This window comes from Equus quagga, chromosome 11 (genome assembly GCF_021613505.1).
Source record: "Equus quagga isolate Etosha38 chromosome 11, UCLA_HA_Equagga_1.0, whole genome shotgun sequence".
Classification (NCBI taxonomy): domain Eukaryota; kingdom Metazoa; phylum Chordata; class Mammalia; order Perissodactyla; family Equidae; genus Equus; species Equus quagga.
In genome coordinates this window covers 10183954-10210045 of record NC_060277.1, presented here as the reverse complement: position 1 = coordinate 10210045, position 26092 = coordinate 10183954, and the positions used below count along the sequence as shown (strand labels likewise).

General features: G+C 38.1%; 1 pseudogene; it reads right to left on the bottom strand.

Moving 5' to 3' along the window:
• The window catches only part of LOC124246674 (vimentin-like), a 170888-nt pseudogene that overhangs the window by 144204 nt on the left and 592 nt on the right, over window positions 1–26092 (bottom strand).

Genomic DNA, 26092 nt, shown 5'->3' with positions numbered 1-26092 from the left:
TTTCAGGGCTGTCTCAAGATGGATGTCAACTACCCAGCAGATGCTCAGTCAATTGTGGTTTCTCTTCTTGTTGTCATCCTCATTTCTCTTTTCCTTTGTGTTTATGCAAGCCAAGTAACATTAAGACCCTTGGGTTTAGTACTCTCTTTGCTTTTTACCTTGAGATTCTTTTTTCTTTTTAGTTTTATTCTTATTATCTTAATTCTATAGTATGTTCTTCATGGTTAGTTATCTCAAGTGTTAAAGAGACAGCAATAAAATAAACCAAATATGATAATTAGAACTATTCTCTAACTTCCTCTGAAAATTTCACGTTTGTAAATTACTACTGATTTTACCAATTTCCAAATCTAGTATAGGTACAGGTGGATATTTTCCATTTCCAAGTATTGATGTTTCCAAACCTAGGGAGAGTTAGCTATTACCCACTTTGCCCAAGGTTTTCAAATAAGATTTTGTAGGCTTCCTTGAAGCCTTTGTGGAGATCGACTAGTCCCAGATCTGTATCTAGGATTCACCTCACCCTCAGCTGTGTCTTTGAACTTCAAGTCCTGTCTGTAAGTTAGAGTCCTGTCCTGGAACTCCTTCCACCTTCCTGAAGGCTGGGAATGCAGAATAAAGAGGAAAATAAAAGAGCCCAAGAAGTTACCCTTCTAGAACATTCTTTATCTGGTCTTATTTTCTGCCATTCTGCCTGTTTCACAAGTTCCCAGTTGTTGTGTAATAATCAACTGGAAAATACCTTTTTACCTATTGTTAAAGTAATACGTAAAGAAAAAAGTAATATGTGGTTATTGCAGCAAATTAGAAAAATATGGATAAGGAAATGAAAAAAGGACTAAAAATATTCTGTAATCTCATTGCATATACCCTTTTATCTATCGTACAAATAGATATTTTAGTATCACAAAAATATATTAGAGTATATATACATAGTATTTTGAAATCTTTTTCTTTATAATTTAACATAAATATATTTTCCTATCGTTAAAAACAAGAGCATTATTTTAATGATATAGTATAGATATATCACTGTCTATTAAAATAATTCTTTGTCTGTAGATGTGATGGAAAAACCTAATATTTCAGTGAAAATTGAAAATATGTTTTTTTATGGTGGATAAGAGGAAAGATTTGGTAGCTTTAGTTTTTCTCCTGCCAAATAACTCACTTTATTCTTCTTGTTTTTTTCTTCTTCTTTCAGATAAACCTTGTAAACAAGAGACGCACGCAAACTGTAGGCCTATCTCAGTAACAAAGAATTACAATAAAAAACCTTCATTTTCTTCCACATTTTCTCCCTCAATACCCAGCAAATTGCTACTCAATAATTGTCAATAAATATTAGCTGGATCGTGGAACAAATGAAACTAACTCACATACAAACACTCTCTTGTCAAATCTATGGCTGCAGTTTTACTACCTTGTTTGTTTTGCCACAAAGGGAATAAATGAATTGACATTGGTCCCTTTTAGTCCGTATCTCTTTATTTGTTATTATTTCCTAGGCTCAAGGCTGCCAGGTGAGTGTTCTCCAAAACTTGAATCACCTGGATCAGAATTACCTGGCGCACTGGTTATAAATGCAAACACCTGGGCCCCATCCCAGACCTGCTGATAGAGAATATGTATCTAAATTTGGGGACCAGGAAAGTTTGAGAACTACTTTGGAGTGGGGTTAGCAACCAACTAAATTTTGTATAGCAATCAATATAAGTATGGAACATATTGCACTTCCCAGCGTGTGCAGAATTAATGTATCCTGGGGAAAGATAAAACTGGGGAAAAAAAATCTGTGTTTTCCTAAAGGCAATGACATTACCTTTATGTTTTGAAGATGGTGAGGATCTGGTGAGGGTAAAGAAGTCAAGTTTGAAGATCAATTTTGTTCTACACATAAACAATTTCATTGGGCAATATAATCAAGAGAAGAAAAATGAAGTCAAGATTGAAGGTCAATTTTGTTTTGCATGTAAACAATTTCACTGAGCAATTCTAATCAAGAGAAAGAAAATAATGATACAAATAATCTAGGTTTATGAAAATCTCTTTTCACTGCTTGTTCTCTCTATATCTGTGGCATCTTTGGAGACTCCAGTGAAAGTTAAGAAAAATGACCAGTCACTGGTTATAAACAAGGATCTGCTGGATTCAGGACGTTTTATTCTATACTTCTGGTACATAACAGGGCTTTTGGAGGTACCTAAGTTTCCTTAGGTATTACTCAATCTATGAATGCATTAATTATATCATTCTTTTTAATCAACCTGACAGAACCAAAACCAACCTTTAAAAAAATTTCTTTTGCAAGAAGATGTGAAAATTAATATGGCATGTAGGTGCTGTTGGTTCCAATTAAAATCAATATCTGTCCTGATTTGTGCCTCTTGTCTCTATGACAGCAAGGGGCTGGTTAAGGGGATACATCTGCTCCCCTCTCCCAAAGGGCTCCAAACAAGTGAATGACCTGCAGTGTTTATTATTAAGTTTTCAAAGGGAAAGTTGTTTTGGTCTAATTGAAGCAATAATATGAGAGAGGTTATTTCTGGTCAGTTCCCTGCTGTTTTCACTCTGGAGAATATATTCCAGGTGTTTGCTGTGCTGCACTGCGGTACGGCACTGCCTCCCCTTGTGTTTAGGCATGCTGGTGCCAGCGGAGCAATAAACCAGCATTAAGAGTTTAAGCCAGTTGTGGCATTTGAGACACTTTTTTAGTTAACTTCGTAGTAAACCAGATGGTTAATGGCCACCTTCATTTTCAACAGTTCCACTTACGATGTAATAAAGCAATGAGACTTTATAAATCTCTAATACATTAAAGAACAATTTCTTTTATTTCCCTTTACTACAAGTCTTTGCCACACCATGAAGAGTAGCTGTAGTGTCATGTCACTACGTTTTACTTTTGAAATAAATGTTTTTTTTTCCATCCAGCTTAATTAGTGGTTCATGTCAAGTAAATAAAGAAAAATGAAAATCTCTCTAACCAGTCAAAATATTAGCCATCATTAATTCATAACTGCTTATTGTATTTCTCTGTTTTGGGAAAAGATATTCTAACTCCATGATTTTCAAATATTCTTAAGATGTCACTAACAATAACAAGGATGATGGGTTAAGGATATAGACTCTGAATCTGGATTTTGGATATAAATGCAAATATCCAGTACATAATATTTGGCTGAGGTATATATGACTGGCCATTTCTAATAAAGGATAAAGGTTGTCATAAACAACAGTTTGGGAATTTCAGAGGTGACCTTCCACTTATTAGCTAGCAGATAGATGCCATAAACTCTTATATAACTTTGAGATATTTCACCCCCCAAAATTACAAAATTGAAAACAACAGATTAGTCAGTGGAAGTTAATCTTAATTTTTAAGAATGGTATGCAATATTCATTTAAGATACTTTAATTTCAATTAAATTCCCAAGTAACCCATGTTGGTAATCGCAAAAACAAAAGACTGTTCTAAGGTTGAAATTCAGCTTCTTCTTGGTTCCAAGTGGAATTTTGGACCTTGACTTTGCTTATTTTCATCTGTGAACCTAATATGAACCCCAGACCAAAATAGTCACATTCAGAATATGGGCTGGATTTCAGGCTAATCAGGGGAAATGCCTGGGGAGGGTGGTGGTGGTGATGTCTGCAGCTCACCCGCTTAATCATGCAGACTTTTTGAGTCCAAGATACTTCCAGAGCCTGAGTGGTAGTGATTTCTCAGTTCACTTTCCCAGATGTGCGAGTCAAAGGGTCTAGCACCGAATGTCCTCGAAGGTGGGGCTCTAGGATGGGGCCTGCTTTGCCTCTCCTGAAAGAGAATAATGAGTGGCACTCAGTGTCAGGGGCGTCACATTTATAAAGCACTTTGGGTTCTTTGGGTGATTTCAAAGTGCTATGCAGGATCATTACTTATATATTTTCACTAACTCCAAGGAGAGGGCAGAAACTTAGCTCCGGTGGCTGTGTATCAGGCAAAGGAAGCTGACACGCACATTCCTCTCATTATTCTTTCCCTGCCCCTCCAAATACCACACACATAGCAACGGTCAATTACAGGGGAGCAGGTGAGGTGTGCAAATTAACACAAGAAAAAAGTGGTGAAAGTCCGTTGGGGTGGGTTGGGAGGGGAGAAGAGGAAGGAAGGGAGGGACCGGCTGGTTGGGAAGGCAAACCGCAATGCCACTTAATAAACATGACGGTTAATGAAAGAAGATTTAAATTCTTGAACAGGAAACGAAAAACTCATATGATTCCATTCTGAGTGTTTCCAAAAGGTTTGTGATGTTGTTGTCTCCATTTGAGGAGATTTGTCCCACAAGAGAAAAGAAGCTCCTTTTAATACGTAACTACAAAAGAAAGAAAGAACTGTTATGACTCAAAAAGTTTAAGACACCGAAAAATAGAATAACTTTATTCTATCTCAGGGGCCATTGTTAGAGAGTATGCTTAGATTATTTGGCTTATTAAAAGCTGTAGTCATATTGCAGAACTAATTATTTGCTCTTATTTAATAGTCATAAACGAACTTTCAGAGATGAAGGGGAGATAAGAAATGAAGGATCGGGTACTCCCTCTACCCTTTGTAAAACCTCACAGCAGGTGATGCCAGAAACAGTGTTCATCACTACCAATCTTAACAGACATTCATATGTAGGCTTACTATATAATGTCAAACTCATTGTACTTTCTAAACTAGCATCTTCAGTGATCATTTCAATGAGATAAATAGGCAAATCATAAAGACTAGCACTTGAGTGCTTGTTTTTCTATGATTCAAGATGAGCTTAACTCAAGAAAACCATTTCTAAGATGAAAAGTTGGAGGTACATTTGAAAAGTCCTTTCTTTTGCCTAAGAGAGCCACATTTTTAACAATTGGAGAAGGATAAAATCCATGTAGTGCTGACCCTGCTGAAAATAAGGTATTTTTTAAATTTTAGAATGTTCCTCAGGATCATGCAAAACCTAGAGTGGTAATGGGCTTCAATTATCACTTTATTGGAGACATTTCAAAGAGATTTATAGTTGATAGAACGTGAGATAAAAGGTCATGCATTATTGTTCTTCAAAACGTGAAGGTAACTTTGAAGGATTTGTCTCCTCACAACCTTTCTACAAGGCATGACAAATTATCTCTTTTTTTTCCTAATTGAGGAAACTGAGTCATAAACTTATTTATTCACTATTACATAAAAAGCTTTGATCTCCTGTATTTAAAACTGTTGTTTCATTACGAAGTTTTGAAGAAACTGCTATTGTCTGTCGCTGACATAATAATTTGTTGAATAAAAATCTAGTGGCCTGAAAAAAAGGAGTCAATACACTTCCAGCAGTGCTGGGCTGCACACATACAGACTCGTTTAGTAATCATACGTTGGGTTTATGGCTTTACCATCTTGCTATTCATGGTAACTGTCGTTTGTAGGCTGGTGGGTGTATGGGTGACTGGCACTCCTTGATTGTTGTGGACAATCTGGGGCAGAGGCTGTGAGGCAGGGTCAGTATAGCAGTGCAGAAACTGCCCTTGAATAGACGTAGAGGATATCAGTATCATTCTGCAGCAGCTGTTGGCATTACTACCTCATATTCACATGTTTACTTTACAGTTTTCAAAGGCTTTGTAGTCTATCTTCTTAGAATTTGAGGACCCTGGAGATCAAGCAGCAATACCACTTGATTTTATAGCTAAAGGAGCTGAAACCCATAATGTCAATTGTCTTCTCTAAGACCACACATAAGTACATGGGGACCAAGGGCTAAAATCCAGGAATCTTGACTATTTTACGCCATGATCCCATACTGTCCTAAGAGACATATCTTATCTGATCCTCATAACAACCATGTGATATACGAATTCCTACATATACTTGTTTTATAAGTGGGAAGCATGGCTTCCAGGAGTTGCATGACACTCCATCCAGAGTCTCAAAGTTTACTAAGGACAAACTTTGATCTAGTACCCAGGCCTTGTTCAAAATTTTAAAAGTCATTTTAAAAGCTCCCAGTTACATTTCTACTGAGAAACTTTGGGACTATTTCAGTTTATCTGTGTGTTATCTGTTAAGGGTCTGTTGGAATGAACATTGGTTAAATCTCTTATAGACATATGAAGCTCAAGTGGTTTCTGTTAAATTCTAACTTCCATGGACTGAAAGATTTCATTATGTTGCTAATTTTGTGCAATAATTATTAACAGATGAACTAAGTTACTTTGCTTAATTCTTTCTGAGATTCTAGACTTGAAGCTATCATTCTAAAATGAGGCCACAGGGGTCAGCCCCATGGCTCAGTAGTTAAGTTCAAACGCTCTGCCTTGGTGGCCCGGGGTTTGCTGGTTGGGATCCTGGGTGAGGACCTACATGCCACCATCAAGCCATGCTGTGGTGGCATCCTACATACAAAGTAGAGGAAGACTGGAACAGTTGTTAATTCGGGGACAATCTTCCTCAAGCAAAAGACAAAGATTGGCAATAGATGTTAGCTCAGGGTCAATCTTCAAAAAAAAAAAAAACCCACAAAATAAAAATAATAAAACAAAGCCATATTAAATACTCCACTTTCATTTTTCAACTTTTCTTTTGCTGCCTTATTCCTTTCGTGTCCCAAATATTCTGAATTGCTTACACTGTCTGGCAATGTGAGAATCCTTTCCACTCCAAATAGACTTTTAGACATTCTGATCGCTTATTTGTCTCACTGGTTACCTTTCATTTATTCATTCTCTACATATTTACTGAGCATCTTGTTCATGGCAGGCACTGTTCCAAGAGCTGGGGAGAGAGTATTGAAAAATAGAAAAAGTCCCTGCAATCCAGTTAGCTTAGGTTGGGAGATAAATTCAACATACACATAAATGTATAATGTGTCAGGTGTGAAAACTGTAAAGGGCAAAAATGGAGCTGGATATGAGGAGGATGAGGAGTGCTGGGGTGAGGAGGATTGCTGTTTTATTCCCAGTGGCCAGAGAAGACTTCAATGATGAGGGGACATTTCAGCAGAGAACGTGAAGGAGCGAGTTATTAGAGATCTGAGGGAACAGCAAATTGAAGGAACTAAGGTTGGCCTGTGCTTGGCGTGGTCAAGGCGCTCAAAACATGGAGTGAATGGAGAAGAGGTCAGAGGGACTTAGAAGGCCTTGTGGGCCATTTTTGGGGCATTGGTTGAGTCACATGAGGAGTCATTGAAGGGGTTAGAGCAGAGAAACAAACAAAAAATAAAATTTTGTATTTCCAAGATTTATTTTGACTGCTTAGTGAGAATTAACAGGAAGGGGCAAGAATAGAAGAATCAGGGAGACCAGTTAGGAGGCTTTTGAAAAAAATCCATGTCATAAATGATGGCTTAGGTCAGGAGAGGTCAGCAAATTATGGTCATATTTTGATGGTAAAGATGAGAGGATTTATTTAAAGATTGGATGTGGAGTGTCAGAGAAAAAAAGCAACCAAGAATGCCTGTAAGGTTTTTGGCCTGAAAAACTAGAAAGATGGCATTGTCCTTTACTAGAAAAAACTGACAGAGGAACATTTTGATGCGGGAGAATCAGAAATTTGTCTTCTGACAATTTATGTTTGAGATGCCTTCACATAAATAGAGATCTCCAGAAAGCAATTGGACTATGAGTATTAAGATTGGGGGGAAGTTCATGAATAGAATGATTATTTGGGATGATTCAGACTGATATTTCACTCAGCTTGAATTTATCTACCAAGGGAGTGAGGATAAGTACAGAGGGTAGAGGATCAAGCCTGCTTGTTAGAATATCAGGGAGACACGGAGGAGTTAGTGAGAGCATGGAGAAGGAACGGCCAGAGAGGAAGAAAGAGGGTGCTATCTCAGAAGCCAAATGAAAAAACATTTTTAAGGAATAAGCAATCAATTGGATTCACCTTTTCACTTGCTTCTAAATCAAACAAGATGCCAAGGGATTGGTTCAAAATGAACATCAAGATTATGTTGTTTAAGTATAATTATAAATTTTTTAAAAATTACCTACTAGAAAAGATTAATAGAAGATTTATTTACAGTTCTCTGTCCAAAGAATTACAGTCTGTGTTTAGTTCTTTTCCACATCATGCTCGGGTCTGAGAAGATTTGCTCTAATGTAATTCTGCATTTTCATAAAGAAGGTAACATGGACTAACTCACTAATTCTGAAGACTGTTTTTCCTAGAGAGGCAGTGGAGCGGAGTGTAAGAAACACGGGCTTTGGAGAAAGGGCGACCTGAGTGTGCACCCAGGCTCCATACACATATTAAGCAGGGAGACTTTGGTCAAATTGCTTCAACTCTCTAAGGCTCGCTTCCTTTCTCCTTAAAATAAGGATATTTATACCTATTAATACCAAGATTACCATGAAGATTAAATTTAAAAATATGGTTAAATTGCCTAGCACATTGTAAATACTTAATATTAATCTCTAAATCATTAAGCATCTTTCAAATAGATGGCTTGCTTTGAAAGAATTGCATTGCATCTTAGCATCTTCCAGGTAGGTGTTCAAATTATCTTGACTATAAGCTATTTGTTTAGTAATATACACAGCTTCTTATAGCTGATGGATTTAGTACTTAAAAATTTTAAGCAATTGTTTACTTCCTTCCAGTTTCAAACCTGGGATAAACAAATAAGCAGAATACCTCTTCTTACCCTTCTCTTACTTTGCCATTCCAACAAAGTCTACCAACCTGAGAAGAGTAACTTTGTCTTCCCAAGGTTTTGTTTAATCCAGCTGAAAGATATGAATAAGAAAGACCTCCCTGAAACAGCTGTTCCCTCCAAGTTGAGCGGAATTCTCTGGAGAGAATATATTCTAAAAATATAAATAAAATGACTTCGTGACCGTTTCTAAAGTGCTCTGCACATATCCTCTCTAAATCACTCTTTCATGCAAACCCCACTGAACAAGGAACCTGAGTTATCTGTCTCATCTCAATCTCACAAAGCAATTGCAATTTGAATTCAGATGATGGATCTATAATCTATTATGAAATGAAAGAAAATTCATCTTCAGAAGAATCTTGAACAAAGAGAAGATTCTAATTAGATGCTATTTGCTTTTAATGGTGCCTTTTTATCCCAAGGGTGAAAAAGTTCCATTGTCACCAAGGCACTCTATCATTCAATTGGTGTCCCTGCCCTCTCCCGGCCCCACAGCACAGTCCAGTGGGGACTAAACCTGTATGTCTTCAGAGCTCGTTAATGTGGAGCCTCTGTTAACTAGACATATACCTTTGGTTAAACATAAAGTGCTCTTTTCTAACGGCTAGGAGAATGGCCTTATTGCCTCCGTAGTGCTTTAACCAACGAGATCAAAGACAATGAATTCAGAAAATCTAAAGTAGACTTCAAGCATGGAAGAGAGAAATGTTCCCTTTTTAATCTAGATTAGACTAGCAGCACAGGAGAGAAAAGGAAACTTTCCTGGAAAAAGAGGCAAAGGATTACTCTCATCTTTGACTCCCAGTAGCTTAATTTAAAGTCTACGCAGCTTACCTGCTATACATTCAAAAACAAGAATGGACCACTGCATTTAGAATGGGGGGATTTTCTTTGAGTAAATGCAAAATTATTTAAACAGATTTTAAAAATTATAAATAACGTGTTATAATAAAAACATAGATTAATCCATTGGAGGTATTTCATTAGGGAACAAAGACGTGATTCATTAGAGAACGAGGTATTTCTCTCAAATTCCAAATGAGAGGTCTGTGCCTTTCCTTAAACACTAAATAAAATTAGAATACAAATTTTAAATTCATACTAGACAGATGGTTATTTAATTTAAAATGTCTATTGAGTCCTTGCCATATACAAAACTCTGTAGTAGACACTAGGGATTAGAAGAATGAATAAGAAATCATCTTTTCACAAAAGGAGCTCCGTCTCTGGTTGGCTTCATCAAAGCCTCAAATGAACCAAGTAAAAGAGAGAGACAAATTAATTGCAAGAAAGAATTAAGTGAACAAATCAAGGTACACAGAAGAAAAAGCAGTCATCATTGATTGGTGATCACAGAAGGCTGTTGTATTTGAGTTGCATAAAATATGCTTAAACAGGGAGAAAATGGGATATTTCTGGTTAATGGAACAGCTGGAGCAAAGCTGTGAAGTTGTGAAATTTGTTCAGGAAATGGAGAATGGACTCGGGTTGCCAGAGCATAGGATCCATGGAAGGATGAAGTAAGAAAAGAGATTGGGAATCATAACCTAGAGATATCTGAATGCCAGCTGAAGAGTCTGGACTTTATCCTATATAAACTTGGCAAGCTATTTTGGGTAGGGATGTATATAGTTATGATTAAGAAGAGATTGTTAGGACGATATATGAAATCATCAGTGGAAATGCAATTTGCCATTTTAGCTCTAAATCATGAAGCGTAGATAATTTTTGTTTTTATATTGGTTCAGTCTGCTCTGAGTTCTTCCTTCCTCTTAAAATTTCAAACTGAATTTAATATTCTTTCCTAACATTTAAAAATACTTCTGTTCTCAACAGGGATAGGAATACCATTGGCAGAGTGTTCTATAGAATGTTTAGTTACACTTGGCATCTTGTCTCGTCAGCGCTTGACTCATTCCACAGCCACTGTCTTTCCCAGTTTGGCTCACTGATTTTTCCACCAAGAGGATATCCTATCCTTTGTTCTCAATATATCCTGAAAGAAAATAAATCTCCCAACCCCATTTCCTCTATTCTGCTGAAGTTTGGTATTTAGAGGTCTTTGTGATGATCCCTGGGCTCTCTGTCTGCCAACCATACCCAGAATCCAGTGCCCTATGATGGCATTGACCCAGCAAGCGTCCTGCCAGCTCCTTTTCCTGTCACTCCTCACTGCCAGGCTTGGGATTAGAAATCCACTCCTCCACCCCATATCGGTGACCACGGCCTTGCTACCTATGAACAAAGGGATCTGGACTGCCAACACTCCACCTTGTCTATAATTACTGCCCAAGTCCAGTTGCTAAGTTTTATCCAACTACATCCATAGCTGATCTCTGTGCTGAGAGAGCTCTCTGACCTTGTTTACCTATTGGGTAACATCTCTTGTCAAATCTGCTTTTTTTTTTTTCAAAGATTGGCACCTGAGCTAAAAACTGTTGCCAATCTTCTCTTTTTTTCTGTCTGCGTTTTCTCCCCAAAGCCCCTCAGTATATAGTTGTATATTCTAGTTCTAAGTGCCTATGTGGGATGCCACCTCAGCATGGCCTGATGAGCCATGCCATGTCCACACCCAGGATCCAAACCCGAGAAACCCTGGGCCGCTGAAGTGGAGTGCGTGAACTTAACCACGCGGACACTGGGCCAGCCCCTCTTGTCAAATCTTAAGTCTCCCTTCCTTCCTACATCTTCTCATTGCTGTTGGGAGCTATTGTACCTCATATATAAATGCCCATAGTTAACAGTCAGTGCAACTGTAAAATCTCGTGAAATACAGAAGGCTGCAAATTTTTCAACAGAAAATCAACAAAATATGAACTTTCACATGACATGAATTAACATGATGATCAAAGGCTGTTTATTCTGCATTTAGACTTGAAGGAATCAGAAGTTGAATGCTTCCTTTAACTCAAGTAAGCAAGTAAACATCTGCACTTCTATGTTCTGCAACAGGTTTTGTGTGGAGGTGACTTATTTCTTCTCATGTCCTGTCATCACCCTACTTTCCAGCCAGAGCTCAAAGTGTACTTAATCACGTGAACATGCCTGGAATGCAAACAGGAAAAGAAAAATACAGGTCAATTGATTATTTATTGGCCTACTGGCAAATCCCGTAGCAAAAGAAGGTCTCTCACACTTTATAGACATCTAATTTATACATTCCAAAGTAGAAAGAAAGTCTACAAGGACAGTAAACTGGAGAAAAACAAGAATTTTAAGAACTTTTTTTTTCAATTTTAATCGCATTTTCTCCATGTTGTGGCTAACTACTGACTTGAAGATCTTAAATTCTACAGCTTATGCTGGATTAATGAAGTGTTGTGATTCCCAAACCTGGAGAATGAGGGTTCCCTCCCAGGCCTCTGGAATGAAGATCTCCCAGGGGTGGTGCCCTGGAATCTGTGTTTTTATCAAGCTCCTCAGGTGACATGAATGATCATCATAATAGGAAGCACTGATACATAGTACAGAAATATTAAAGTGATATTAATTCGTATTATAGATTTTAATTGATAGCTTCCTTTTTAGATTTTTCTTTTAGAATCAGGATATTGTTTACAAACAAATCAATTGTGTTGATTGTTTTTTAAGTCATATTTTCTACTTCTTGAGACAAAAAGAAACGACTAGAAAATCTGAGGTTAGGACAATGAGAACAGTTAATGACGAAGGTGGGAAAATTTCAATTTTGTTAGTCAATGAGGTTTGCAAGCATTTGCAGAAACCAGAAGGATGGTTTTTATTATTCTTTAAAATAAGGCGTTTTGAGTAAGGGAGTTGGTAAGCCAGGAACTTTAACAGTTATTACAGCAGTTACTATAATTAGCACATTTTGTAGACAGAATATTCAAGCTACATCTTGACGAAGAAGCCAATATCACTACCTTGATGGTAGTCATTTTCATAACTTTAAAAAATTCTAATCTAATAATATAAAACTGGAAACTCTTGATAAAAACTTCAGAGGATATTACTTGTTTACGGATCTTCTCAGACACAGACACGAGGAGAGATGGAGATGGGCAGGTGGCAGTTGCAAGGAATGGAGAAAAGGTTCAGTAAAAATTTACCCTTCAGCTACCTTCAGGTGCCCTGAACATGATTTGAAGAATTCTGTTTTAGAAGCTGTCCAGGTGGTCATTTAAGGCCAGTAACACAATCTAAAAGAATGAAGAGTCCTCCAGACCAGACCATACATCATGTAATCCAAAAGAGCGAAAACAATGTTCTTACTGACTAGACCCCTGGTATATGAAACAGAATTTTAAGTCCTCTCATTGACAAGTCCCATGAAGTTACATAGATTTTCCCCTGGCATACCTTAACATTCCCAGACAAATGTAAACCAAGCAAGATTAAGTTCAATTTCAGAGATCACAAGAGGGGCATTTAAGGTCTGCCTAATTATCTGATTCTAGTTTTTCACAGCCTTTACTGCAAGATAAATCTCCCATCTATTTAATTTAAATCATCTCCCAGAGCGTTAGCTTATTTTTTCCTTTTACCTCCTCAGTCGAGACACAGAACAGCTGGTCAACCCACCTCTCGATGATATTTATTTATAACTATACTATTTCCTTTTAAAATTCAAGGCCTCTAAGCAAAAGGTTTTAGAAATTTCCACCTCTATTTCAGTTCCTTTCTTTTTGTTTTTTGATCTAAATCCTTGTCTAAGCGAGCTGAATAGACTTACACAACACTTTTTCATCTGTAACTTTGTTCTATTTATCTAAACCAACGTATTAAGAAAATGGTTAAAAATATATGCAGTCCTTTTGAATTGACATTTAATTATTAGTATTAATGATTAAAAAGGCCTGTAGAGTCCAAACATCAGGCTGTCAGCCCATCTGTTGCACACTTGAATTTCTTATTGGGTACAGAGAGTTTCTAGGCAAATTGCTCTGTCGTTTCGAAATACAATGAACAGATCATCAGTCCTTAGCCACATTCTCTTCTCCTTCTCTTTCTCTCACTATTTTCTCTCAGTTCTAGTGATTTTCCATTTCTTTTATTATCTCTGGTTATAGTGCTACTTTACTCACCTCTTTATCACTTAAAAGCCCACTAATTCTTTCCTTCCTTACTCTATGTTTTTAGGAGAGGCCTACTTGCCAAATCTTTTTACTCCTAACATAGTAATACTGCCTAAACTTAAGATATTGATAAACACTGAAAATAAAATGAGAGCATCCTCTGTAGGGATTAGGGAAAATAAAGGGAAGCTGGAGTTAAATTCAGTCATGAGGAGTCAGAGCACAAGCGCTAACACTCTGCTTTAGGAAGCACACAGCTCCTCCAAATCTTACAAAGATGGGGTGGCGACACTGCTCCTTTCCTTTATGTCTCCCTGTACCAGTAATAAAATATTTTTTCTGGGGGACTGAGGGAACAAGGAAATAGAGGGAGTCTTAATTTCCTTGAGTAATGGGATCATAGAAGAAGAAAGAACTACAACTTGACCTGGCCTTAGAATCATTTGAACCTCAGATTGCCCAAGAAAGGAAAATGAAACCACCTAAAGTAAACAATAGCCTATTTGGGGTCATCAGAGAGGTTACCGTGGCTGTGTTAAGTTTGGTTCTAATGTTTCCAGTGTGAGTTAGTGGGTGACAGCAGCTTTGTATGGGTGACAAGAAACCACCTGGGCAGGCCGCCTGTTACGCTAATGTTCCCTTGGAGAATTTTTACTCAGTGTGAAATTGTAAATTCATGTATGGTAGTTCAATTTTGATACCTTAATGAATGGTGTCAAATGAATGGTGTGCTAAATTTTCTAAATAATATCCCTGCATAAACACAATAAGGCATCATGCTGTACAGGGAGATTTTCCCCTCCTCCAAATGGTAATTTAGGAAATGAGCCATAAACTCTAGGTGCACAAGTGTGCCATAAAAAGCCCATTAACGAAGGTGCAAGTGAAACGGATCTGACTACCACGTGTCTAGCACGCCATCTCAAAAGGTGCCGCTTAATTGCATACCTGACATCACCTTGAGCCCCCAATGAGAAGGAAAAATGAGAAAAGGGCGAGATTTTTTTTCTACTCTTAGCAAATCAAGCAGCATTTTGTCTAAAGCAAAGCAAAGTCAGGATTGAAAAAGCAACAACATGATATATCTTGGTCTTCTTCCAGAATCAGCAAGAGTTCTCGCCAAAAAGCAAGAATCAGTATCTGAAATGTTTGAATGGCAAGGGACCGTGCCAGCCCTCATCCACAAGGTTACTTGAGATGGGGATGAGGAGATCCTGAATGATGGGCATGACTTGTTGCCATTATCAATTAAGAGTTAGAGAGCTCACTTGATATGCCCAGCCATTTTATCCAGTGCCAGAAAGGCAGCCTTTCTCCACGGTTGAGAGTATTTAAGGTCTGTGTAACATACCAAAGCAAAGAAAGGCTCTATGTGCAACAATAGGTTTAGCTGAATTTGCTTGACAACAGCCATTGGACCTAAGCCCAGGCCATGGATAATGTGCCAGACATCACACAATTTTGTCATGATCATCTCTCCCTCAGGTCAAATGGCACCTATAAGGAGGGATAACCAGTGCTTCTCACTCTCCGGATAGGCCACACAGAATGCAACATTTGGACATGGCCATGTTCTGCTCAAAGTGGCAGACACCGTGTTGTGGGGGTGAGGTGCAGACAATGTCCCACCTGATGGCAAATCTGGGTCATTTTTCCTCTCAATTCTAACTCTTTTCAGGCTCCACAGGAGCACAGAGGGAGAGCAATCTGGAACAGGGTCAAGAGAGCATGTATAGTTTGCATCCTTGCTCACTTCTCCAGTCATCTATGTGAATACAAAACAGATTGGGGCTATAGAAATGCTGGCAATGGTGATATTTGTAACAAATGAGATGTATTTTACCCCTTCTTCCTACCACTCTCCACCAGTCTGAAGAGACAAAAATGGAAAATATAAGATTTTAATCTGAAAAACACTTTTCCAGATCCTTCCACTCCATGGCCTGGAAAATAGCTAATTTCTTTGGGAGGAGCTCTAATGTCTTCAGGTCACTGAAACACTATTTTAGGATCATATTTTCTCTCTGGTGAAACCCATGACCCTGGACAATGGCCTATTTCATTCCTGATTGCATTCAATACATATGTAAGAATGAAGAACTAAGCTAAACTTTAGGCATGCAGCAGTGTTATGACATTAAGTAATTGAATAAAATAATTACATTGCCTTACAGAGGTTGACATTAAAAATAAATTGAAAGTAATGAACTTTTTGTTTTCTTTTTCCTTCTTTTTGCTTTTTGCTTCCTTATTTTTTTGAGGAAGAATAGCCCTGAGCTAACTACTGCCAATCCTCCTCTTTTTGCTGAGGAAGACTGACCCTGAGCTAACATCCATGCCCATCTTCCTCTACTCTATACGTGGGACACCTACCACAGCATGGCATTTGCCGAGCGGTGCCGTGTCTGCACCAGGATCTGAACTGGCAAACCCTGGGCCCGCAAGAAGCAGAATATGCGAACTTAACCGCTGCACCACCGGGCCAGCCCCTGCTTGCTGTTGTTTTTAAAGGAAGACTGACTCCGGTTACACAAGGCTTTAAATGATAGACTGAAACTTCATTCTATAGGCAGCGTGATGTAGGGTCCAGTGAATGCAATGTTAATTTTGAGGTCAATTTAAGTGCAATTTTTTAAAAAACGTGTGCAAAATGTTACAGTATTTAGAGTTCAGAGCCTCAGATTATTTGGAAGTGATCTCAAAGAAAATCTATCCAATACTGTCAATCTAGAGACAAACATTGAAATCCAGAAACATTAAATTGAAATTTTTGGGTTAAAGATGGTGAATTGAATGCACCAGAAAATCCATTCAAAAGGTTATGAAATTATACGCAAAGACAAAAAATGGAAGAAACGAGGGAAACAACATTTAGGAGGTTAGGAAGCAGATGGCTGAGTGGTAACAGACTTGGCAGATTTTAGAAAATGATATCGTAAGCCAGCAATGGAAAAAGTGGAGAAGCAACTGGATTTATATCTTAGAACGTCCCAAAACTGAGGGATTGGTGGTATGAAGTAACACTGTGAGTGGAGATGATTGTGGGGATAAAAAACCAGATAGCCTCCTTGTTATCTCCATGTATAAGGCACATGTCGAAAAAAAATTCAAATAAATGAATATTTTAAAGAGAGAACTGGAACAAGAGCCTTGAAATCTGGCTCATCGTACTATATTTATTCATTATGCGTTTAGGTGTGCTGTGTGTATGAGAGAGGAGAAGAGAGAGAGAGAGAGATTCTTAATAATGTGTTAGAAACTAATAAAAAACAAATCATGATCTATCTCAAACGTCATCATGGAAAAGAGTCATTATATGGAAATTAAAAAGAAATTTCTGTTCCACTACTTAGATATTACTTGAAAAAAAATTGGAGTGATTCTATTGATGATTTTTACTTTCCATTTCATTGTGAGTTGATTTTGAGGCTGTTGTCTTTTTCTTTGCTAGATCAGAGACCTCCTGGAAGAGGTCAAATTTACATATTAATCAACTCTGAAAATTGAGCAGCCTACCACAAGTTGTGGTTACCTGTGAATTACAAGGCCCCCTAGGAGAAAAGGGCCAAGTCTACTTTTGGACTCACAAGGCTCCAGGATCATAATTCTCATACTAAGAGGTGAGAGGAAGGCTGTTTCAAAACTGGAGAATTTGTTCTAATTTCCTCACAAAAAGACCAAACATGAAATTAAAAAAATAGTTACTTACAAGATATTAAAAAAGAAGTGAAATATTTAAAGACAAGAAATTCCAAAGATTATTAAAGGGGAAATGTATAACTATGGAAAAATATTTCCTCCAATGTACCATGACCATACCTAAAGTCTGGAGTTTAAAAATAAAACACATACAAAGCAAGAAAGGAGGTAGGGAGAGAGAGAGAGGGAGGGCAAGCCAGCAGAGACCAATGATTATGACAGAAGCAGAACAGACCGGCTTCCTGAGAACACTGGCTAACTGGAGAAGCTGTGGGATCAAGAGAAATTTAAAGGGTAGAAAAGGACAGACAAAGAACTTGTATTTGTGTGTGAGGAGTCGGGGGTAAATGTGGAGTAGAGAGCACTAGTAATTAAATAAAGATATGCATGAGGGACTCAGAACCAAATTCTAAAACTGTCGTCTATATATTTTGTAGATTTAGGGTGTGACCGTTTGCAGTGTTTGTTCTGGATAGTCTCAGATTTACGCCTGTTATCCCAGCTTAATTATTAATAGCACCCTCTTCACCTTCAAAATTGTCTTAGTGAGGGCAATAAATTATATGATCACCATAGTCCCAGGGCCTTATGGTCGGTGAAAAAAAGTTGAAGTATCTTTGGAAGAAATGAGATGGAAGGAGGGGGAAAAGAAGGCAGGGCATTCACTGAAGACAAGTTTAAAGGAAATTCCGTGGCTTTGTTCTATAAGGACCAAGAAATAAAATAACGAAGCAGGGGCTCCAGAAATTTGTGTGTTCTAAGAAAATATTAAAGTGGTATCGCTCTGGAGCAAATTAAAAGTTTAGTGATGACCTACTTTATAATTTTCGGGATCATTATAATTTACAAAACTATGTCTTAGCCTCTGAAACTGTCTTGAAACACTCCACAGAGTGATTATTTAAATATAGTTTCCCTTTTGTTTTTTGAATTTATTAGATGGAATTTTAGTTCATGGTCATGATATAGAATAAAAATGCAAAATTTCTCATTTATTTTTGTTTCCCAAACATCATTATTTGTTTGTATGTAAGATTATGCCTTTATTCCAGCCACTAGTAAATCAAACAGGGTTGTATTTCATTCCACATGAGTAGTAGGGAAAAAAAATTATCTTTTAAAGTCTTTAGCTAAGGTCAAAGCTCTAATTCTATAATAAGTAACACAGATAAATGTATAAACGAAAAGACAATTAATAGATATGTTATTCATACATTCTACTTTGGACTTTAGCCAGAATTTGATCTGCTGTTGAAATGTTCATATTAGGGTGACTAACTCGTCCTAGTTTACCTCGTACATTTCCCATCTTGGAACGAAAAGTCCCACATCTAAGGGTACCTCTCAGTCCTTGATAAACTGAGAAAATAGGTTGTTCTAGTTCATAGTGTCAAGTTATTATAAAAGGAACAGTAAACTATGTTAGTATTGATAAAAAAAAGTCTTTACAAAAACCCAAACTCTCCTGATGTTCTAAACAATTAAAATGCATTTTTTCTTTGTTAATGTCTTGTTTGCAGTTTGTAAGCAGCCTCAGAACCAGAGGTGCCAAAAATCTTTATAAAAGGCCATCCTCATGTAATTCCAAGCCAGGTCCAGTAAGAAAGAGCCAGAAATGTCCAGGCCAATTCTGAAGACTTAAAGGATTCAGATATTTCGGATAAGCTTTGGACAAGCAGCCAAATTCTGGAAGCATATCTGAACTTCCTCCAAATCACAAACCTTTTGAGGTTTGCTTCTCCTTAGTCCAAAGCCACTGCACTAGCTGACAGCTTCTTCACAGCTTTACATGAGCAATAACGAGTATGAGATTATCAGAGGCTCCAGGTCACGCCATGCCCTCATTGTTTGGATAATAGAGTTCAGAGGTACTGAGGATAATCTCACTAGAGAGACAGAGACCGACTTTTACTTATCATTCTTCTGTCCACTTCCTTTTTAGCTAATTAAACATTCGTTCTTCACAGGAAATAAAACTTTGCAACCTCCATAATGGTTTGGCTTGGTAATATTGTATATATCTTTCCCGGTCTGTCTGGAAAAACAGGAAAAGAGAGGTGCCAGAGCGAAGATCCAGAATAGAGGGTTATCTTTTAAATTAGCAGATTTTTCATTTGCACGTGGCCAGGGCTGGCTGTGCCACTGGGTCAATATGGAGGCCAGCCCTGGATCTCTGGAAGGCTTTAGAGAGCAGGGGAGGGGAAAAGGGCCGTGATAGAAGATTGGGGAGACCTTTTAGAAGAACTGCATGTGGCACCGGATAAGCTTCCCAATAAGCCGAGTGGAAGGCTGTGGAGTGTGCTGTATAAGGAGGAGAACAATAAAGTAAACCCTTTTTCAGGTTTTAGGCATGTTCAAGTCATACGGGACTGGGTTTTTTCCCGTCACTTTCATGGGGAATCTGAATCCATCTTCACATGTAGCCCCGAACTTACTGTTTCTTGTCTATGCAAAGCATAATGGAGTGGACAGGAAGACAGATATTATGGGACTAGGACCTTCCACAAAGTCACACACGGCACCCTGAATTCTTTTTCAAAAAAAATCTGTAGAAATTCATTTTTCTAACATATTTCGTAAGAAAGTGAGGAGTGGAGAAAGCAAAGAGTAAGCTAGATTGAATGGGTACATTTTCATATAATTAACACATTTAATCTATCACTTGGAATTTTACATATGGAATCTAGTAAAAATTAACAAATGTTCATACAAGAAAACAAACTGCCAAGCAATGTGCTAATTAAACAGATTTGGTGGAATAAATAGCTAAAACTAGAAGGGAACTCAGCTGGATTTAGTCTATTTCTTTATTTCTATACTTTGGACAATCTTGTGATTCCCTTACCACCAATGGTCATACTATTCAACAACAAGGATTTCTTGTAACTTTTGATCTGTTATGTGGTTAAAACTATTCTGTTGTTAGTGGTATTGAAGCTTAGAAATGAAAGTATCTCAAATATAATAAAATCTTATTTTGTGCATTAAATGGATTTTGGAAAAGTATTAAAACAGCTTACTGTAAAGTGAATAACAGATTGCTATTTGAAAGATATTTTTGGTAAATTCTGTTATAAACTAAATACTACTTTTGTGACATGCCTAATTGCTTCCTAACGTCTTTTTTTTTTAATAAATCTAAATTTTTGTGCATTGGATTTCTTAAGAAGGAGCCGAACTTTAGATGAGCATCAGGCATAGACACTATTGTCTCAGAGACTTAAGAAAATAGGTTAGTGCCATAACAACAACAAAAAAGTAGCATTTGTTTAAGAATTTAGGCCTAACACAGTGCTTAAAACCACAAGGTAACATTGTCTTTTAATAAGAATGTGCAAGAACTTGAGATACCTGGATGGTCTGTATAACACATCAACAAAAATCAATTTGTGAACTGGTGGCAGAGAACAGAACATTGGGTAGTAAACATCAAGGTTAAAAGAATGATTGATGTCAGATTAAACCAATGTACTTCAATGACTATTATAATTAAGAATCAGAAGTATTTGCATCTTGATCTATTGCAATGCTTTGAAAATTATTTTTTTCCAAATATAAATATTGATGAATATAAATATTAGTGGGTTTATTAATATAAGTATTAACAGGTTCATGCAACATTTGTAGCTTGCATGGACTAAATGATATGTTTTTAATACTAATAGTAATTTTAGCTGGGCTACTTCCATAGAAGATACCGCAGCTTTCTGTGAATGACAGAGGGAGCATGAAAGGAAGATCTTAACTCTAACTAAGATATTTTTATTTTTCTAATTAACAATGGACAAAATGTTTGGTAACAGGGAGTAAAAGTGAACATTAGGGGCCCCCTTCAAAATATATTCCTTTTAGCTGGAGAAATCTAATAAATAGTCATGGTGGTTGCTACAAAAAATACAATGGTGACATGCCCATCAGTTTCCTCTTCTCCCTGTTGTTCAGATGTTCCAGTGCTCCAGGTTCCTACTCTGGTCCCTCACACTGTTCTCTTTTCAGGTGACAATCCATGGGATGGAGCATCCTGGGGATCCATGCCTCTTGTGTTTTCTGCATGCAACTGGTATCTCAAAGTAACTTCAGATAAAGTGTTAAGAGCCAATAACGGGTCCTCTTTCCAGTATCATTTCCCATAACAACCATGTGGTGGGGAAGACATTTTGTGATAGTGGGAGAGGGATGGGAAGAAAAGTGCTGAGGAAAGGACGAGTTTTTGTTCTCCTTTACCTGCAACATGTGATGTGGATGAGGCTGACTCTTTCTGTTAGCGTCACTAAATGTCAGAGCTGAAGGAAACTGAGATATTTTGCGGTTCAGTCTATTCATTTTAGAGTTGATGAAACTGAACCCCAGAAGGGTTAAGCAATTCTGTCCAGAGTCACAAAAATAAGCTAAAGTTTGAATAGGGACGAGGCTCAGGGCTCCTGAAGCCCATGCGCGTGTGCCGTACAAGACATTTCTGCTATTTCATCTGTTTCAAGATCATAATTTCTGGGAAAATTTCATCCTGGTCAGATCCTCCATACAATTTTACAAGCTTAAATTGCTTTTATAATTTCATAGAACCCATCTTCTTCTTCCTCTTCCTTTTCTTCTCATTCTTCTCCTTCTTCTAGAATCTTTAAAACAGAAATAGCCTTCCCTGGAAATTGTTTGTTCTATCCTATCGTAAGGCTAATGAAACAACATTATTTGTTTAACACGTGGCTAAGTTTATTATTTATAAAAGAAAATAATTATGAAAAATAAAATAATTTTTGATAAAGATTATGCTTATTGTATTATGTGTATGATTATTATGTAAGTATTACATGTATGATTGTAATTATATGGTTTGTATCATGCCTTTGAGTTATATTTTCTCATTTAAAAATCAGTGAATACATGTTAAAATATGTTTTGTAACATAACTCAATGAACTCCCAAGGCATATAAATATATAATGGGCTAGAATGTTAAAATGTAAGCTTATTTCTCTCCTCACTCCCTTTTACCCCAGACTATTGAAAGTTTATTCAGCTGTTTTTGATGTCTTAAATGACTCTTTCTAGCCATCTGTTGGATTTTTTTTTTCTTTAATGAAAATAGACTGAACCTGTACACACAGCATTTGGGTAAAATAATTATTTTGACTTCTTGTTGATTGCATGTGAAGAGAATTTAGGCTTCAAACTTAATAAGTATATTAGGAATATTCATTCTTACCATCTAGCAGACAACAGTTTGAATTTCGTCTGACTGTTTTCTTTACCCTTTCTGTGCAGACAGCATTATTCACTATAAGCACCATTAAAGAACCAAGTGTCAATGAACCCAGCAGTGAACTGACAGTTACTTAAACAGCACATGATCCAAAGCTGTTTGAGAAGTGCCAAATGCTTCTTTTTTCAACAAGTTCATTTCATCCAAGGGAAAAAAAATCATTTCATTTAAAGATTTATGTTTATGAACATGTTATGAATGTTCTGGATGTTCCCTGTAACGTTTTATGAAAGATACAGATGCATTTCCAAGAATCATGAAGCAAGTCGGTTGGCCAAGGAGACAATTTGGCCCTTCGTGGCCAGATCCAAGGGATGGGAAGCGTCGGCAGAGCCCTGAGAGGGATTATGCTCGCTCGACAGTGGGGTCTGCTGATCTTCCACCTGACAGTATTCTGTGGTATTCCTCTTTGTTCTGACTGCTTCCTCTCAACTCTCCCCAGATAGGTAGTGGGAAGAGACCAGCTGCTTGAGAAAATAATCGGAAGGATCATTCCTAGGAGCACTTCCCAATAGCCCAGGTTGGAGGCCAACCACCTGAAAAGGTTGTTAGCCAAGAAGCACTTCTCCAGCTCTCTGGTGATCTGCTCTCTGGAGCTGGTTGAGAGGAGAGACAGGCTCCAGGGAGGGGAGCTGAAGAGAACTCAGGCATCTCCAACAAATTTCCCTCCTTCCTTAGGGTTCGCACAGTTATCTATAATCCCGTTGAAAAGGAGGTACTGTCTTTTGAACATTTATTGTAATTTTAATTTTTAGATCTTCCATTTCCTGGCTTGATTGGTTTGCTTGGGTAAAGCATGTGCCTAACTGAGTAAAGAGGATAAATAACTGATCAGTGTACTCCAGAGAAGATCTCTGTGATTATTTGGTTGGAGTCTGTGTCCCAAAACCTAGGCAACTTTCTCCAATGCTATGTAGTTGGTTAGAAGAGTAATCAAAGGAGAGACGGTAAAAAGTTAAGCCTAAGACATTGCTCCTCTTGGAGGAGACAGCTTAATGTGTATCTTTCTGATGGTAGAGGGACTCCAATATGTGTCTTCCAATACCATCAGGCAATTCTGCAATTCTCAGCGGAGCTGACTGGGTGGCCTACAAATCTAACCCAATTCTGACACCATCTACCTGGAGAGAGCATCAGGTCCCAGAGGTTAAGGGCTCAGTCCTAAAAGGCTGTGCAGCACTTCAGATGCCAATTGTAAGTCCAGGTTGTTACCTGTGCTTCTGACTGGTTATAAATTGGAGGTTCCCATGACCCCCTCTTTGGGTTTGATTCATTTGCAAGAGTGCCTCGCCAAACTCAGGAAAGCAGTTTATTTACTAGGTTACCAGTTTATTACAAAGGATGTTAAAGGGTACAAATGAGCAGGCAGATCAGGAGATGCATAAGGAAGGTCTAGAAGGGTCCTGAACACAGGAGCTTCTGTCTCCACATAGTCTGGGGTGCAGCACTTTCCCGGCATGTGGATGCGTTCTGGTTCACCAGCCTGGAAGCTCTCTGAATGCTGCAGTTCAGGATTTCTTATGGAAGCTTCATTACATAGGCCCGATTGATTAAATCATTGGCCATTGGTGGTGGAACTCAATCTCCTGCCTCTCTCCCAACCTCGGAGGTCTGGGAGTGGGGCTGAAAGGTCTAACTGTCTAATCACATGGTTGGTCACCCTGGCAAACAGCCCCCTTCCTTAGGTTACCCGAGAGCTTTCCAAAAGTCACCTGATTAACATAAACTCAAGTATGGTTGAAAGGGGCTTGTTGTGAATAACAAGATACTGATTTCACCTTTATGGCTCTGGAGCAATTTCAGGAACTGAGGACATAAACCAAATATAACAAAAGATGCTCCCCTTGCTCTTATCGCTTAGGAAATTCCAGGGGTTTGGGGAACTGTCAGCCAGGAACCTTGGATGAAGACCAAAACACACATTTATTGTAAATCATAATACCACAGTGATTTAACTTGAGTTCCCCACAAAGCAGAATCTGAGACAAGTGCTTTCGTGTCGTATCTTATTTTAGCAAATGATCCCAAGGAACAGGAGTGAGGGACTGGGAAAAGTGAAACAGGGCAGGAGGGAAGGGCAATCTATGACCTGTTAATTAGCTGATCACTTCTGGGACTCTATCTTGCTGGGAATCCTCTGAAGAGCCTTGTAGAAAGCACCTCAAAATTGTTTGAGGAGCTGAAGAGGGGCGTATTTATACCACTTCCATTCCTCAAGGTCAAGGTTTACACCATGGGGAGGGGGATGTGTAACTCCTTTGTACTTTCAGGTTCACATGCATTCTAATGGCTGAGGAGTTCAGCAGGTAATTCACACAATGGCTGCAGGGGAGGCCCAGGAATAGAGAATGAAACACAGGTGGTGCTGCTGAGGCAGGTGCTGTCAGCGTACACCCTTGTGCCACTGGATGCTCAGTTATGTCTGGCATAGAAAGGTGCACCCAGAGGATGTAGGGTGTGGCGCAGGATGTGTCCAAACAACAGGCTTCAGCATTGCCTGGCGGGACTACGTGCCCCCTTCATTCACTCACTCAACTCTGACTGCTACATCCCTTTTCTTCTCTTCTCAGATCTGCATGTAATACCTTCTACCCTTATGCTCTACTCTCACACTCGAATAATGACTTTGCTTTTTTAGTTTACTTAGAAAAGAGAATTAATCAGAAGATCCGTTCCTTATCTTTCCAGCACCAAATCTAGGATCTCATCTGCATCAGGACTCCTATAGTTGGCCTTAATTCCTGTCTCAGTGGATGAGTTTTCGGCACTCTGATTCTAAGCCACCCACTCCATTTGTGCACTGCATACCTTTCCCTCACACTTACCATAGCTCTTCGCTCTTCTGCTCTCCTTCTCTCTCCTGCATCATTATATTTTCCTTCTTTACTGGATCATCCTCATCAGCATACAAACATGCTGTAATATTTTTTATTTTGATAGTAAAACAATCCTCCCCTATCCTCACGTTTCCATCTAGCTGGTGGCCTATTTTTCTGAAGCTCTTTATGGCAAATCTCCTCTAAAAATGTATTCTGATTTCTGTTCACACACCCCCGTCCCTCCTTTTCTCTTGAACGCATATCCAGCCTGACTTTTATTCCTAGTACTACACTGAAATCAATCTTGTCAACGTCACCAACTGCCAGTTTACTAAATCCAGTGGTCAATTTTCAATCTTTCCTTCCCTGATTCTTGATAACATTTGACATAGTGGATTTACGTGGTTGATCTGTCCTTTTTGAAGTGTTTCCTCTTCTTAGCTTCTGGGACTGTACATATTGCAGATTTGATACTGGAGTACCCATGGCTCACTCCTCAAAAAACTAAGTTTTCTTTACAGTCTTTCTCTAAGTGATCTCATTCAGATTCTTACTTTAAAATACCATCTATATGCTGATGATTTCTAAATTTATATCTTCTATTCTGACTTCTCCC